Here is a 16,225-nt window from a genome sequence, read left to right as displayed (position 1 = left end):
ACACAAAAGATTACATAATAGAAGCCAATAGAATATTAGGAGACACGGAAACATATAGAAAATTACCATTTAATCCGATTCAGAAACAAATTAAGTAATTTGAAACAATCCTAAATAATGCAAAAACAACAGAAATTATTAATAACCAAGAATATCAATTTATAAATATCATGCACCCCAAAACACCGTTTTTTTATTACCTACCAAAAATACATAAAACATTAGACCACCCGCCAGGACGTCCTATAATTTCCGGAATCGATGCTCTCACTCCAAACATGTCACAATATGTGGATACTTTTTTACAAAAATATGTACATAACTTACCATCATATTTAAAAGACACAACAGATTTTCTGAATACATTAACAAATATAACATGGCAAAATGACTATACATTAGTCACCTGTGACGTCAATTCATTATACACCAACATAAAACACAAATTAGGAATGGAAGCTTCAGAACATTTTTTAAATACAGATCATGAAATGAAAACACCTCAAATTAAATTTATCCTAGATTGTATACAATTTATATTGGAAAATAATTACTTCAATTTAAAAAAAAACATTCTATTTACAATTAAAAGGAACTGCTATGGGCACGAGGTTTGCACCCAGTTATGCCAACTTATTCATGGGGAGGTTTGAAGAAGAACATATTCTACACTCCCCATGGGGTGCAAACCTCGTGCGATATAGGAGATTCATCGATGACATATTCCTAATTTGGAAAGGAGATCAAGAACTCCTGAACTTATTTCTTGAAGATATAAATTGTAATACTTGGGGGATAAATTTTACTCATGAATATAGTAGAGTAAGTATACACTTCTTAGACGTTAAAATAAATATTATAAACAACACAATCACTACTGAGACATACTTCAAAACCACAGATACCAATAGCTATATACATTCGGACAGCTGTCATCTGGAACGATGGATCAATAATATACCCAAAGGCCAATTTTACAGAATAAGGAAAAATTGCTCAGAGGAAAACACATTTCAGAAACAAGCGAATATGCTAGAGAAAAAAATTCAAGATAAAGGATACAAAGAAACTGTAATAAAAGAAGCCAGAATACAAGCAATAAAAAAGGATAGAATAGAACTATTCAATACACAAAAAAAGACACAAATAAAACTAAAAATCCTAATAACCAAATATCTTTTATAACAGAATACAATGAGGATCATAAAACTATAAAAAAGATCCTAGACAAACACTGGCATATAAATAGAAAAGACCCGTTATTGTCAGACATTGTAGAACAACACCCAACCCTAATATTCAGAAAAACAAAAAAACCTAAGAAGTATACTAGCACCCAGTCAGTTTAATAAGAGTATAAAGTCAAGAGATCAAGATTTATTAGGTAACCCACTACATGGTTTTTTTCCCTGTACCAGCTGTAAAGCTTGCAAATATGGCAAAAAAGATAAAGAAGTAATATCTTCAAATAATAATTTCAAATATCTTATAAAAGACACTATTAGATGTTCAGACATAAACATAATTTACCTAATTCAATGCCAGTGTAAATTGCAATACCTAGGACAAACCAGTCGACCACTACATGACAGAATAAGAGAACACCTTTCCAATATAAAACGAGGTAACTGTAAACACTTACTTTCCAAACATTTCACAGAAATACACCATAAAAAACCGATAGGATTTAAATACTGGGGCATAAAAAAAAGTACATAATGATAGAGGAGGAGATATGGAAAAAATCCTGTTACTCAAAGAAGCAGAATTAATATTCAAATTCAATACACTTACCCCAAATGGCCTTAATGCAGAACTCAACCTTAATCCATTCATATAGGATGCTCTACACCTTATATACTTAAAGGGCCACTGTAAGTAAATATTTTCTATGCCTGTTACTAACTAACTACCCCAAATACGCTTTTTATCAATAGCATTTCATTAACATATCTCTACCGTATATCAGAAATCTTGTCTGCAAATGTAATTGTTTTCCAAACCCACTCCATGGGTATCCTTTGCTCTGTACCAATCCGTTTACAATACCTAGGTTTCAAAATGGCGCTTTAAACACAAAGTTATTGGTTTAAGTATTTTGAACACTCAGTGCTGAAAATAGTGGGCAGGATAACGTGACATCATCGGCGAATAAAAGATATAACTTTTAGAACGTTATGAAACTTCGTTTGGAGAAAATATAGGTCAGTAGGTTTTAATTAATGTTTATTAACTTTAATATGTTAGTTGTTTAGCTTAAAAATTATAACAGAAAGTAATCCTTTAACATTGTTCTAACTGGAACAGATATACTTACATCAACATATCACCTCTTCTATTCCATATAAAAGATATGCATGTGTATATGTATATATATAAATGTGTGGATGTTCATGCATGTGTATATATATATATCTTTAAGGTCTAATAGATGACACTGGTCAGGTTATATCATATACAGCATGCATACTACTTTAATATATCCTCTAGTATAAAATATGACATCTACTTACTCACTATCTAGTACTTTCTTACAATGGTCAGGTTACAACATATACAAATGTATACAGGGAGTGCAGAATTATTAGGCAAATGAGTATTTTGACCACATCATCCTCTTTATGCATGTTGTCTTACTCCAAGCTGTATAGGCGCGAAAGCCTACTACCAATTAAGCATATTAGGTGATGTGCATCTCTGTAATGAGAAGGGGTGTGGTCTAATGACATCAAAACCCTATATCAGGTGTGCATAATTATTAGGCAACTTCCTTTCCTTTGGCAAAATGGGTCAAAAGAAGGACTTGACAGGCTCAGAAAAGTCAAAAATAGTGAGATATCTTGCAGAGGGATGCAGCACTCTTAAAATTGCAAAGCTTCTGAAGCGTGATCATCGAACAATCAAGCGTTTCATTCAAAATAGTCAACAGGGTCGCAAGAAGTGTGTGGAAAAACAAAGGCGCAAAATAACTGCCCATGAACTGAGAAAAGTCAAGCGTGCAGCTGCCAAGATGCCACTTGCCACCAGTTTGGCCATATTTCAGAGCTGCAACATCACTGGAGTGCCCAAAAGCACAAGGTGTGCAATACTCAGAGACATGGCCAAGGTAAGAAAGGCTGAAAGACGACCACCACTGAACAAGACACACAAGCTGAAACGTCAAGACTGGGCCAAGAAATATCTCAAGACTGATTTTTCTAAGGTTTTATGGACTGATGAAATGAGAGTGAGTCTTGATGGGCCAGATGGATGGGCCCGTGGCTGGATTGGTAAAGGGCAGAGAGCTCCAGTCCGACTCAGACGCCAGCAAGGTGGAGGTGGAGTACTGGTTTGGGATGGTATCATCAAAGATGAGCTTGTGGGGCCTTTTCGGGTTGAGGATGGAGTCAAGCTCAACTCCCAGTCCTACTGCCAGTTTCTGGAAGACACCTTCTTCAAGCAGTGGTACAGGAAGAAGTCTGCATCCTTCAAGAAAAACATGATTTTCATGCAGGACAATGCTCCATCACACGTGTCCAAGTACTCCACAGCGTGGCTGGCAAGAAAGGGTATAAAAGAAGAAAATCTAATGACATGGCCTCCTTGTTCACCTGATCTGAACCCCATTGAGAACCTGTGGTCCATCATCAAATGTGAGATTTACAAGGAGGGAAAACAGTACACCTCTCTGAACAGTGTCTGGGAGGCTGTGGTTGCTGCTGCACGCAATGTTGATGGTGAACAGATCAAAACACTGACAGAATCCATGGATGGCAGGCTTTTGAGTGTCCTTGCAAAGAAAGGTGGCTATATTGGTCACTGATTTGTTTTTGTTTTGTTTTTGAATGTCAGAAATGTATATTTGTGAATGTTGAGATGTTATATTGGTTTCACTGATAAAAATAAATAATTGAAATGGGTATATATTTGTTTTTTATTAAGTTGCCTAATAATTATGCACAGTAGTAGTCACCTGCACACACAGATATCCCCCTAAAATAGCTATAACTAAAAACAAACTAAAAACTACTTCCAAAACTATTCAGCTTTGATATTAATGAGTTTTGTGGGTTCATTGAGAACATGGTTGTTGTTCAATAATAAAATTAATCCTCAAAAATACAACTTGCCTAATAATTCTACACTCCCTGTATTACACCCACTAATACACCACCCTTTATATATCCCCTAAACAATAATATAGACCAGTAGTGATTAAACAGTTAATATTTATAGGAATACGACATTACCGGTACAACTATATTTGCATTCATTTGGACCACATTTTACCTTAATCTTTCCATTAGAGATTATACATACACCCCCTCCTTTATTTACATATTCAGACCACATTTTATATTGATCTTTTCACTAGATATTATAGAGTCATCTCTCATATGAGTGTATACATACCCCGTATTCTATAGAATCTATGTATTTATTCTTCTGAAGTTAGGATTAGCACCTCATATATTTCACACTAAAATTGTCCACTCTAATGTGATAGGAGTGTAATAACTTAATATCAACATAGGTCCTCCATACTTTTGGTATGTTGAATATATACTCTTATTTTGCACTATATAACATATACATGTAAGAGCGTGTATATATATATATATATATAGAGAGATTATAGAAATCAGCGCTAGAAGTGTATGAGTATGCTGTTAATCCTAATATATCTTCCCATCCACTACTGGAAAATATATATGTGTGCACAAGACACTTGCAGGTTAAACAGAAAACAGTCTCATTCAGTCAAATGTGGCAAGTCTATGGATATGTATTGTTCATTAATATCCACAATACTGGTTCCTGTGTGCTATGAAGAAATAGGCTGCTCGTCTGAGAGAAGAAGAATGATCCCCCGCGGGGCGAGGTTCCTCTTAGAAATCTGAAAGAGTATGAGACAAGACAAGCGCCCAGGGGCACACTTCGTGTAATACGTTCAGATCATTTACTTATAATATAGCAGTGGGAAAAATCCGCTCTCACCTGGTTCAACCTCAACTTATGAGGTATACAAAAGGCACTTCTGTTAGTGTACTCTCAGCTCTTGTAGTCCTCCTGCGTGTCCTCAGGTCTCCAGTAAATCCGTGGAGTCTGCAGCGTATCCCTGGAACTCTGCAACCTTTATTTAAAGGGGACTGGCAATTGACTCTGACTGCACGCTCTCCTCATCGGCTCGGCTACAGTCCAACTGTTGAGGGAAGGCACAGCAGCACTCCACCGGTCTCTTTCGACTCCACCAACGTCCACGCCAGCAACAACTGCAGTGCAGTCAGAGTCAATCGCCAGTCCCCTTTAAATAAAGGTTGCAGAGTTCCAGGGATACGCTGCAGACTCCACGGATTTACTGGAGACTTGAGGACACGCAGGAGGACTACAAGAGCTGAGAGTACACTAACAGAAGTGCTGTTTGCATACCTCATAAGTTGAGGTTGAACCAGGTGAGAGCGGATTTTTCCCACTGCTATATTATAAGTAAATGATCTGAACGTATTACACGAAGTGTGCCCCTGGGCGCTTGTCTTGTCTCATACTCTTTCATATATATATATATATATATATATATATATATATATATATATATATATATATATATATATATATATATATATATATGTATATATATATATATAATCTCCCGTGTACTACCAGTACAATACTTTCCATGTAATAAATAAAAAAAGATTTTTTAAGTCAACAGAGTCAACAAACTACACAATACAACGTATTACAAGTGCAAAACATAATAATATGATAAACCGCTTTGTATATTAAAAAATAAATGCTTCCACACAATTGTTTATTATAAGCATACAATGAATATGAGCTGAAACATCCGGTATGAAGGAGTTAAAAATCGGGAGGAGCATCCCATTCTTACGGGACTATAAAGGAGCCTTAGGATCACACCAGATTATACAGTCTTGATAAAGGTGCATATGCATCGCTGAAACGCGTAGAATTTGACATAAAGTGTGGATACCATTGGCTCCAGTAAGGAATTACAGAAGGAACACTCCCCCCACGACCCGGCTACCCGATTGGTCCTCCGTGCACCACGTGAAACGGACATCACACTCACTCGGGTAGGAAGTAGTTGCCAAGAAAATCAAACGGCTGTACGCCGACCAGAGAAGAAACACATCTCCACTTACTACACAGAGGCAACCTTCCCAAAACCCACCTAATCACGAGGAGGCAAGGCACCACGGAGGTAAGGGATATCGGAGGTCCGGTAAGGGGGAGGTAAATATCAATAACAATATCGATATTACTTGGGAATTTTAACAGCTAGAAACTTTCTGGACATAATTAAATAATAGAGTTGTGGCCACAACTTACGAACACTTTAATGTGTATCGTTACAGATTGATACATCACAATAGTTGTCAAAATCTGGACTTTTATATTGCTCCTATTTGTATACTTGAACGGAACTCATAAACTGGATGTTTCAACATTTTATATATGCTAGTAACATTGTTTGTTTGTTTTATAACGTCACACTATATTGTTTTATACTGCTAACCTTATCGTCTATTTTTAAAGTAAAATATACCTTTTATATAAAACGTATGCCATGTCATTTTATACAACATATATTCTATTTTCTTGAGATAGTAATATAGTATATATATAGGAGGTACAAATAATAATCTTATCGTAATATAGTGTACATAGGAGGTACAAATAACACCCTTTCGTACTGCTTATATTCCACTACACTTTACTGGGAATATATATACTCGTCAGAAGACTTGCCTAAAAACCTATACATCACACCAGAAACAGAGGTATAGACATCTAAGATACTCTATCCCCTAATTCATTTCACACACGTATAGTGAAATTTCACTTAATTTATTAATTTTATTAATTTTATGAATTTTGTGATACACTCACAGCTAAGAACCTTAGAACACTTTTTCCTCACCAGGAATTTCGTCCCATACTATCGAATCACATTCACTCGAATATACTTAAAATCGGTTAACATACATTCGACTCGCAACATAACTCTCCTTTATTTTTCACAAGACATCTTTTAAATTAATACTAGAAAATCTAGACAAAGATCACATATCTACAAATTGCACATTTAATATAGAGATATTATTGAATATCCACATATGTATATATATATGTATATGTATATTTCCAACTGATTCCTCACTTATAGTCCAACTCACGGCTCTCTCTTGAGCGCTCCCCACACCCACCCATTTTTCTCTTGCACATATCTCTGATATTGGGAGTATATCCAACTTGGAGAAGCAAGTTGAGTCTGATCTAGCACCACCTCACACACCCCTAGCACAGATGCACGTACTCACACAAAACACACCTCTTATAGAGACAGATGCACATACTCACACAATACACACCTCTTATAGAGACAGATGCACATACTCACACTCAGACACTTCTTATAGAGACAGATGCACGTAACTCACACTCACACACCTCTTATAGAGACAGATGCACGTAATCATACTCCTCTTATAGAGATAGATGCATGTACTCACACTCAGACACTTCTTATAGAGACAGATGCACGTACTCACACTCACACACCTCTTATAGAGACAGATGCACATACTCACACAAAACACAACTCTTATAAAGACAGATGCACATACTCACACTCAGGGCCATTTCTAGGGGTGGGCAGACCGGGCAGTGGCCCGGGGCTCATTAGGGAGCACTAGGGAACACTTTAAAAAAAATAAAAAAAAATTTGGATTCTGTTAAAGTGGCAGTGCTTGCTTGATAAACTACTGGTATAGCAAATGTTAAAATACACAGATCACAAGCATATACATTAATATATATATATATATATACATACAGTATGTATTTGAAAGGAAGCTGTTATGTTAATTGGCTGCATTGGATGTCAATCATACTAATGGAGCAACAAGATCACAGTGGGGTGTGTTAAGATTGGATAACTACTTAGAGCTAAAACTGAAAGTAAAAAGGAGAGGAATCACCGTGAGGAAAGCGGTCTCCTATATCATTGATCTGTGTCACTAAAGAGGTTATGTTTTATGCATATGACAAATTATACATTGTCTTTACATAATGATATGTACATATTTTTTGTTTTACTGAGCTAATTAAAAAAGGTGCTTTGTAAAACTTGGGTTTCCACATACTAAGAAACAGGTTTTCTGTTAAAGGGACACTGAATCCAAATTTTTTCTTTCATGATTCAGATTTTAAGCAACTTTCTAATTTACTCCTATTATCAGTTTTTCTGCATTCTCTTGGTATCTTTATTTGAAAGGCAAGAATGTAAGTTTAGATGCCGGCCCATTTTTGGTGAACAACCTGGGTTGTTCTTGCTGATTAGTGGATAAATTAATCCACCACTAGAAAAGTGCTGTCCAGAGTACTGATCCAAATAAAAGCTTAGATGCCTTCTTTTTCAAATAAAGATAGTAAGAGAACAAAGACAAATTATTGATAATAAGAGTAAATTAGAAAGTTGCTTAAAATTGCATGCTCTATCTGAATCCCTAAAGAAAGAATTTGGGTTCAGTGTCCCTTTAAGGACTGTTGAATAAAAAAAAATCTTTTTGACATTATGCTTTTTTTTTGTATTTATTTACTTATTGTTTAATAAAGGTTAAAGGGACAGTATACACTCATTTTCATATAACTGCATGTAATAGACACTACTATAAAGAATAAGATGCACAGATACTGATATAAAAATCCAGCATAAAACTGTTTAAAAACGTACTTAGAAGCTCTCAGTTTAGCTCTGTTGAAAAGGTAGCTGGAAAGCTCACTGCAAGTGGGAAATAAGACACTCCCCCCTCCTCCTTCTTTTGCATATGAAAAGACCCTTTGCATAATCAGGAGCAAGCTGGATTAAGTATCTGACGGTATTCTCATAAAACTTTGGGGCTTGGTTAGGAGTCTGAAAATCAGAGCAATGTTATTTAAAAATAAGCAAAACTATAAAAAAATTTAAAAAAAAAACAACAACTTAATGGTCTATATAAATAGATCATCTACAAAACATTTATGCAAAGAAAAAATTAGTGTATAATGTCCCTTTAATAGTGATGGGTGTGTGTATGTGTAATTTACTCCATAATGACAATGGCAAGTTTTCACAAACTCACATGTGAGTGCTTGTGTCTGCTAATACTAGAACAAAGGGAATAACCCAATAGGGGGCGCTACTAAGAACGGTGTAGAATATATATGTAGGCCCACGTGACCATATATGGATGTTTCAGACAAACAATCAACAAAGTACTAATATAACATAGATACAATGTAAGTGTGTGTATTCACAATATTATACCCAATCCTAGATCAGGATGATAGACAAATATACAAAGTCCAGGATAACCCAATCTGGTATAGGTATCTGTCTTCTATTGGACTGGAGGCAGCACTCGATCTTCACCCTCCAAAGGTTATAAATCTAAAATCAAACACAGGAAAGAGGCGCCGTATGTGTGAATCTGAAGAAGCCAACGACAAATATAAGACATGTGCAGGGTACTCACAATGTGAAAAGGCACTCCAATGTGCCTATAGGGGCAGGCTGGTATTCACAGCAAACCAGCTGGCTGAACCGGCTAACCAGGATACCCAAGGTAGAGGACTCTATGTCTTGATGGACTGTGTATACTGGATCCAGCAATGTGGGAACAGGAGAAGGTGTCCCACATCAGACCGGTCCTATACTAACCAGTTTCCACACTGCAGCAAGTCATGTCTACACTGTGTAGACATGACTTGCTGCAGTGTGGAAACTGGTTAGTATAGGACCGGTCTGATGTGGGACACCTTCTCCTGTTCCCACATTGCTGGATCCAGTATACACAGTCCATCAAGACATAGAGTCCTCTACCTTGGGTATCCTGGTTAGCCGGTTCAGCCAGCTGGTTTGCTGTGAATACCAGCCTGCCCCTATAGGCACATTGGAGTGCCTTTTCACATTGTGAGTACCCTGCACATGTCTTATATTTGTCGTTGGCTTCTTCAGATTCACACATACGGCGCCTCTTTCCTGTGTTTGATGTCTGCTAATACTGCCTGAGTGTGTGTGTGCCTATCTATCCATGCCTGTGTGTGTCTGCTATTACTACCTGAGGGTGTGTATGCCTATCTATCCATGCCTGTGTGTGTTTCTCCCTATTACTGCCTGAGAGAGTGTGTGTGTGTGTGTGTGTATGCCTATCTATCCCTGCCTGTGTGTGTATGCCTATCTATCCCTGCCTGTGTGTGCATGTCTCTGTCTATTACTGCCTGTGTGTGCATGTCTCTGTCTATTAATGTCTGTGTGTGAATGTCTTTGTCTATTACTGTCTGTGTGTGCATGTCTCTGTCTATTACTGTCTGTGTGTGCATCTCTCTGTCTATTATTGCCTGTGAGTGCATGTCTCTGTCTATTACTGTCTGTGAGCGCATTTCGCTATCTATTACTGTCGGTGTGTGCATATCTCTGTCTGTTACTGTCTGTGTGTGCACATGTCTCTGTCTATTAAGCACACACAGGCAGTAAATGACTGCCTGTGTGTGCATGTCTCTGTCTATTACTGCAGTGCATGTCTCTGTCTATTACTGCTTGTGAGTGCATGTCTCAGTCTATTATTGTCTGTGAGTGCATATATCTTTCTATTACTGTCTGTGTGTGCATGTCTCTGTTTATTATTGCCTGTGAGTGCATGTCTCTGTCTATTACTGTCTGTGAGCGCATTTCGCTATCTATTACTGTCGGTGTGTGCATATCTCTGTCTGTTACTGTCTGTGAGTGCATGTCTCAGTCTATTACTGCCTGTGTGTGCATGTCTCTGTCTATTACTGCCTGTGAGTGCATGTCTCTGTCTATTACTGCTTGTGAGTGCATGTCTCAGTCTATTGCTGTCTGTGAGTGCATGTTTCTGTTTATTACTGCCTGTGTGTGCATGTCTCTGTCTATTACTGTCTGTGAGTGCATATCTCTGTCTATTACTGCCTGTGAGTGCATGTCTCAGTCTATTACTGTCTGTGAGTTCATATCTCTGTCTATTACTGCCTGTGTGTGCAGGTCTCTGTCTATTACTGCCTGTGAGTGCATGTCTCTGTCTATTACTGCCTGTGAGCGCATGTCTCTGTCTATTACTGTCTGTGTGTGCATGTCTCTGTCTATTACTGTCTGTGAGTGCATATCTCTGTCTATTACTGCCTGTGAGTGCATGTCTCTGTCTATTACTGTCTGTGAGTGCATGTCTCTGTCTATCAATGCCTGTGAGTGCATGTCTCTGTCTATTACTGTCTGTGAGCGCATGTCTCTGTCTATCACTGCCTGTGTGTGCATATCTCTGTCTATTACTGCCTGTGAGTGCATGTCTCTGTCTATTACTGTCTGTGTGTGCATGTCTCTGTCTATTACTGCCTGTGTGTGCATGTCTCTGTCTATTACTGTATGTGTGTGAATGTCTTTGTCTGTGAATGCATGTCTCTGTCTATTTCTGTCTGTGTGTGCATGTCTGTCTATTACTGTCTGTGTGTGCATGTATCTGTCTATTACTGCCTGTGTGTATAGTATATTTAAAAAATAAACAGCTATTACAGTTCTTTATCAAATTATTTATGTGCAATAATCTCATAGACTTTAATAGTGAATTTTGTAAAAAAATAATATTATTATAACTTTTCTAAATAATTGTAATAGACCCCTAAATATGTTACAAATACACCCAGTGACATATTGCAATCCTTTAGAAAATCTTACTTGATGACTTCAACTTTAAAGTCTATTGGATGTTTTGTAGATACATTTTGGATAAGAATTTAAAGGGATTGATTTGCATTAAACAAATAAATATGCATAGCTATGAGAAAAGTATAAACATAATGGTAATTAGTAAAAGATATAAAGATATTTTTAGATAATATCAATATATTTGGTAAAACATTGTAGTAGAAAAAGGACATATTTAAAGGGATAGGAAAGTCAAAATTAAACTTTTATAATTCAGGATACACCAAAAAAATTTAAGATAATTCTATTATTCTTGTTCTGTTGATATCCATTGTTGAAAAGCATATGTACATATCCTTAGCAGCAGCAATGCACTACTAGGAGCTAACTGGTGGTTGGCCGCAACACACATTTGTCTCTTGTCATTTACTCACCAGATGTGTTCCGCTAGGTCCCAGTAGTGCACTGCTGCTTTGGAGCTGACCTCTAAATGATAGAGTGACATGCAAGGTCTAGGAGTCAGAATCTGTAAGGGGGGCGCATTTTGGAATTTTGCCCTGGGAGCCAGATTCTCTAGAAACGCGTTGCTTTTTAAAACCTTTTAATAAATTGTTACTACTTTTAACTTGCTGCTGCACTTCGTTTTTGGATCCATACCACTTTTTATTTACCCTTTGGATTCCATCTATTGGCCGCCGTGCCCGTATGAGCATTGTATCAGTCTATACAACTGATTGTGGCATAACATCTCCTGTGGCTACCTACTTTTATCTTTTGACTCCCTCTGGTGGGACGAGGATACTATCAGCTCCTGGAGTGCTTGGGAAGTCTGCTGGGCGACTTTTTTTGTCTCCGACTTGCCTGTACCGCACATTGTGCATTCCGTCACGTGAGTAGGATTTCACCTATACTCTCCATTTCACCATCTACTAGTCTGATCTGCACTATGTGGCGCCCTCTATTTTTTGTATTCTAGATCTACTTCTCTTGTGTCGTGGCATGTCAAATTAAAGGAGCTGCCTGAAGCTGTGGACTCTCCTTGACTCTGGAAAGTTTTATATTTGTACAAGTTCCTTAATAGGACTTATTATTGCTATTTTATTTTTTGGAGTATTTTTTTTTCTCCCTCCTTTTTTGTGATATATATATATATTTATATTTAACCCTAATAGTTGTGATCTTATTTTATTTTTATTTTTTTTTGGTTTGCAAAGCTTTATTTGGGAAGTCTAAATAACATTACAGGGGCTACGGAACATCCGAAGCTTTACATATGTACAATATGATAGATTTAAGAACAGTACTTAAAAGTCTTTTCAGTAATCTGTGTAGCTTCAAAATGTCTCAGAAGCCTACTAAAATATAGTAATGTCCTTGTCCGCCCGTAAGCGGGTATTGTCTTTAGGTCAAATGTCCAGGCTCCTGCAATTTGTGGGCTTTATGCAATGGTTTTAACTTTTCTTTTTCCTTTTAACATATGAACCTTAAACATTGAATTAACAAATGTGAACTTAACAAAAATTTCAGTTTGCATTCTTTACATTTTACACATCCACATTGGATAAGGGGGGGGGGTAGTCTATAGGGAAGAATGGGTGGGGCATAGGGGGGGGGTCAAGGGGAGGGATCTGGTTTTATCTTGGAGGATGGGAGGGGGGAGGAAAGAGTATCGGGTTGGGGGAAAGTCTAAGGAACAGTCGTGGACCGCCACAGGTGGAGAGGTACCGTCGTTGTGTTTGGTTAATGAGCTCTGTGTTAGAGGGAAACAAAATGAGTTGGGTGTGCTGAATGGGCTGAATGAGGGGGGGGGAAGGGGGTATGCTTAAAGTGGGATATCTCTCCATGTTAGAGACATGTATTCATGAATGTCAGGTTTCCCTATCTTGGTGTAGTGGTATCTCTCGAGTTGTAGTTGTGTGGTGACTAGGTTTTCCCATTCTACTTTGGAAGGTATTGTCTGTGTCTTCCATTTCTTAGGGATCAGAGCTTTGGCTCCATTGAGCATTGTGATGAATAGGGACCTATCATGTTGGTGATGAAACTTCGGGAGATCCAAGAAGAGTAGGGTTGAGGCTGTCGGTTGGATAGAAAGGCAAAGTTTTTTGTTAATCACGTCGAACACCTCGCCCCAGAAGTCTCTTATTTTTGGGCAGCTCCACCATATATGTAACATGGTGCCCTCTTCTCCGCAGCCCCTCCAGCATTTTCCTGTTGTGTGAGGGTATATCTTTTTTACTCTATGGGGAGTCAAATACCATCTACTTAGAAATTTATATTGAGTTTCCTGAGTTCTGGCCGAGATTGAGCATCTTTTTGTTATGTCAAAAGCTTTGTGCCATGATTTGGGTTTGTGTTCCTGTCCTAGTTCCCTATGCCAACCCTGTACATACATAGGGAGGTTTGTTGTGATCTTATTTTTATTTTTTTATTTTATTTTATTCTTATATCATGTATGATATATTATTTATTTTTTGATTATTGCGCAATCTATGTGCTATGTTATATGTGATGTATATCTATTTATCTAAGCAACACTTATGATATATGTTCTGGTTTAATTTTGATTGTTCATATTTTATATTGATATCTTGACAAATGTACCCTTAAAGTACATCAAGACCATTACATTATTTGGCCTAGTAAACCTGTTATTAGACAGGTTGTATACTTAACATAGGTATATTACCCATTCAATTATATATTTCTTTATATATATTTATTCTTATACATTTCCTTATATATCTATTGATTATACTTGGCGCCTCTTATAGATACTGCTGGTCAGGCATATCTTTCCCTGTCTTTTTATTGTGCATTTACTGATAATTACATTTGAATGTGTTTAGTGGCCCTTTAAGTAAAAATCAGCTCAGTTTACAAAAGTGTAACGGCTAGATTACGAGTTTTGCGGTAAGCTGAAAAAGCAGCGTTAACAGGTCCTAACGCTGCTTTTTCACTACCGCTGGTATTACGAGTCTTGCAGGTTTAGGGGCGCCGCACACTTTTTTGGCCTTACCGCAAACCGACTTACGTAAACTTCGTAAAGTCTTTTTTCTATGGGACTGTCCTGGGAGGCCAAAAAGTGAGCAGTACACTCTCTACCTCCAAGATCCCTAACGCATTTTAAAGTCAGTAGTTATGAGTTTTACACTACAACGCCATAGAATAAAACTCATAACTAAAGAGCTAAAAAGTACACTAACACCCATAAACTACCTATTAACCCCTAAACCAAGGCCCTTCTGCATCGCAAACACTATAATAAAAATTTTAACCCCTAATCTGCCGCTCCGGACATCGCCGCCACTATAATAAACATATCAACCCCTAAACCGACGCACTCCCGCCTCACAAACACTAGTTAAATAATATTAACTCCTAATCTGCAGCCCCTAACATCGCCGCCACCTACATTATACTTATTAACCCCTAATCTTCAGCTCCGGACATCGCCGCAACCTACATTATATTTATTAACCCCTAATCTGCTGCCCCCAACATCGCCGCCACCTACCTACATTTATTAACCCCTAATCTGCCATCCCCAATGTCGCTGCCACTATATTAAATTTATTAACCCCTAACCCTAACACCCCCTAACTTAAATATAATTTAAATAAATCTAAATAAAATTACTATCATTAACTACATTATTCATATTTAAAACTAAATACTTACCTGTAAAATAAACCCTAAGCTAGCTACAATATAACTAATAGTTACAGTGTATATAGCTTAGGGTTTATTTTTATTTTACAGGCAACTTTGTATTTATTTTAACTAGGTAGAATATTTAATAACTACCTAGCTAAAAGAAATACACATTTACCTGTAAAATAAAACCTAACCTAAGTCACAATAACACCTAACCTTACACTATAATTAAATAAATTCCCTACATTAAATACAATTAAAGAATCAGCTCTTTTACCTGTAAAAAAAAATACAAACAACCCCCCAACAGTAAAACCCACCACCCACAGCCACCCACAGCCAATAGAATGCCAGCTCAATCCTATTGCATCAGCCAATAGGATTTTTTTCTACCTTAATTCCAATTGGCTGATAGAATTCTATCAGCCAAACGGAATTTAAGGGACGCCATCTTGGATGGCGTCACTTAAAGTGATATTCATTACAAAGAAGCCGTCGGAAGAAGAGGATGCTCCACGTCGGATGTCTTGAAGATGGACCCGCTTCGCACCGGAAGGCTGAAGATAGAAGATGCCGTCTGGATGAAGACTTCTGCCCATCAGGAGGACCACTTCTGCCCATCAGGAGGACCACTTCTGCTGGCTCCGTTGAGGACATCTTGCCGCTTAGATGAAGACTTCTCCCGGTAAGTGAATCTTCGGGGGTTAGTGTTGGGATTTTTTTAAGGGTGTATTGGGTGGGTTTATTTTTTAGATTAGGGACTTTGTGCCGCAATAGAACTAAATGCCCTTTTAAGGGCAATGCCCATACAAATGCCCTTTTCAGGGAAATGGGGAGCTTAGGTTTTTTAGTTAGTATTTTATTTGG

This window comes from Bombina bombina, chromosome 1 (assembly GCF_027579735.1).
Source record: "Bombina bombina isolate aBomBom1 chromosome 1, aBomBom1.pri, whole genome shotgun sequence".
NCBI lineage: Eukaryota > Metazoa > Chordata > Amphibia > Anura > Bombinatoridae > Bombina > Bombina bombina.
The sequence above is the reverse complement of the archived record's forward strand: the minus strand, read 5'-3'. Positions refer to the sequence as shown.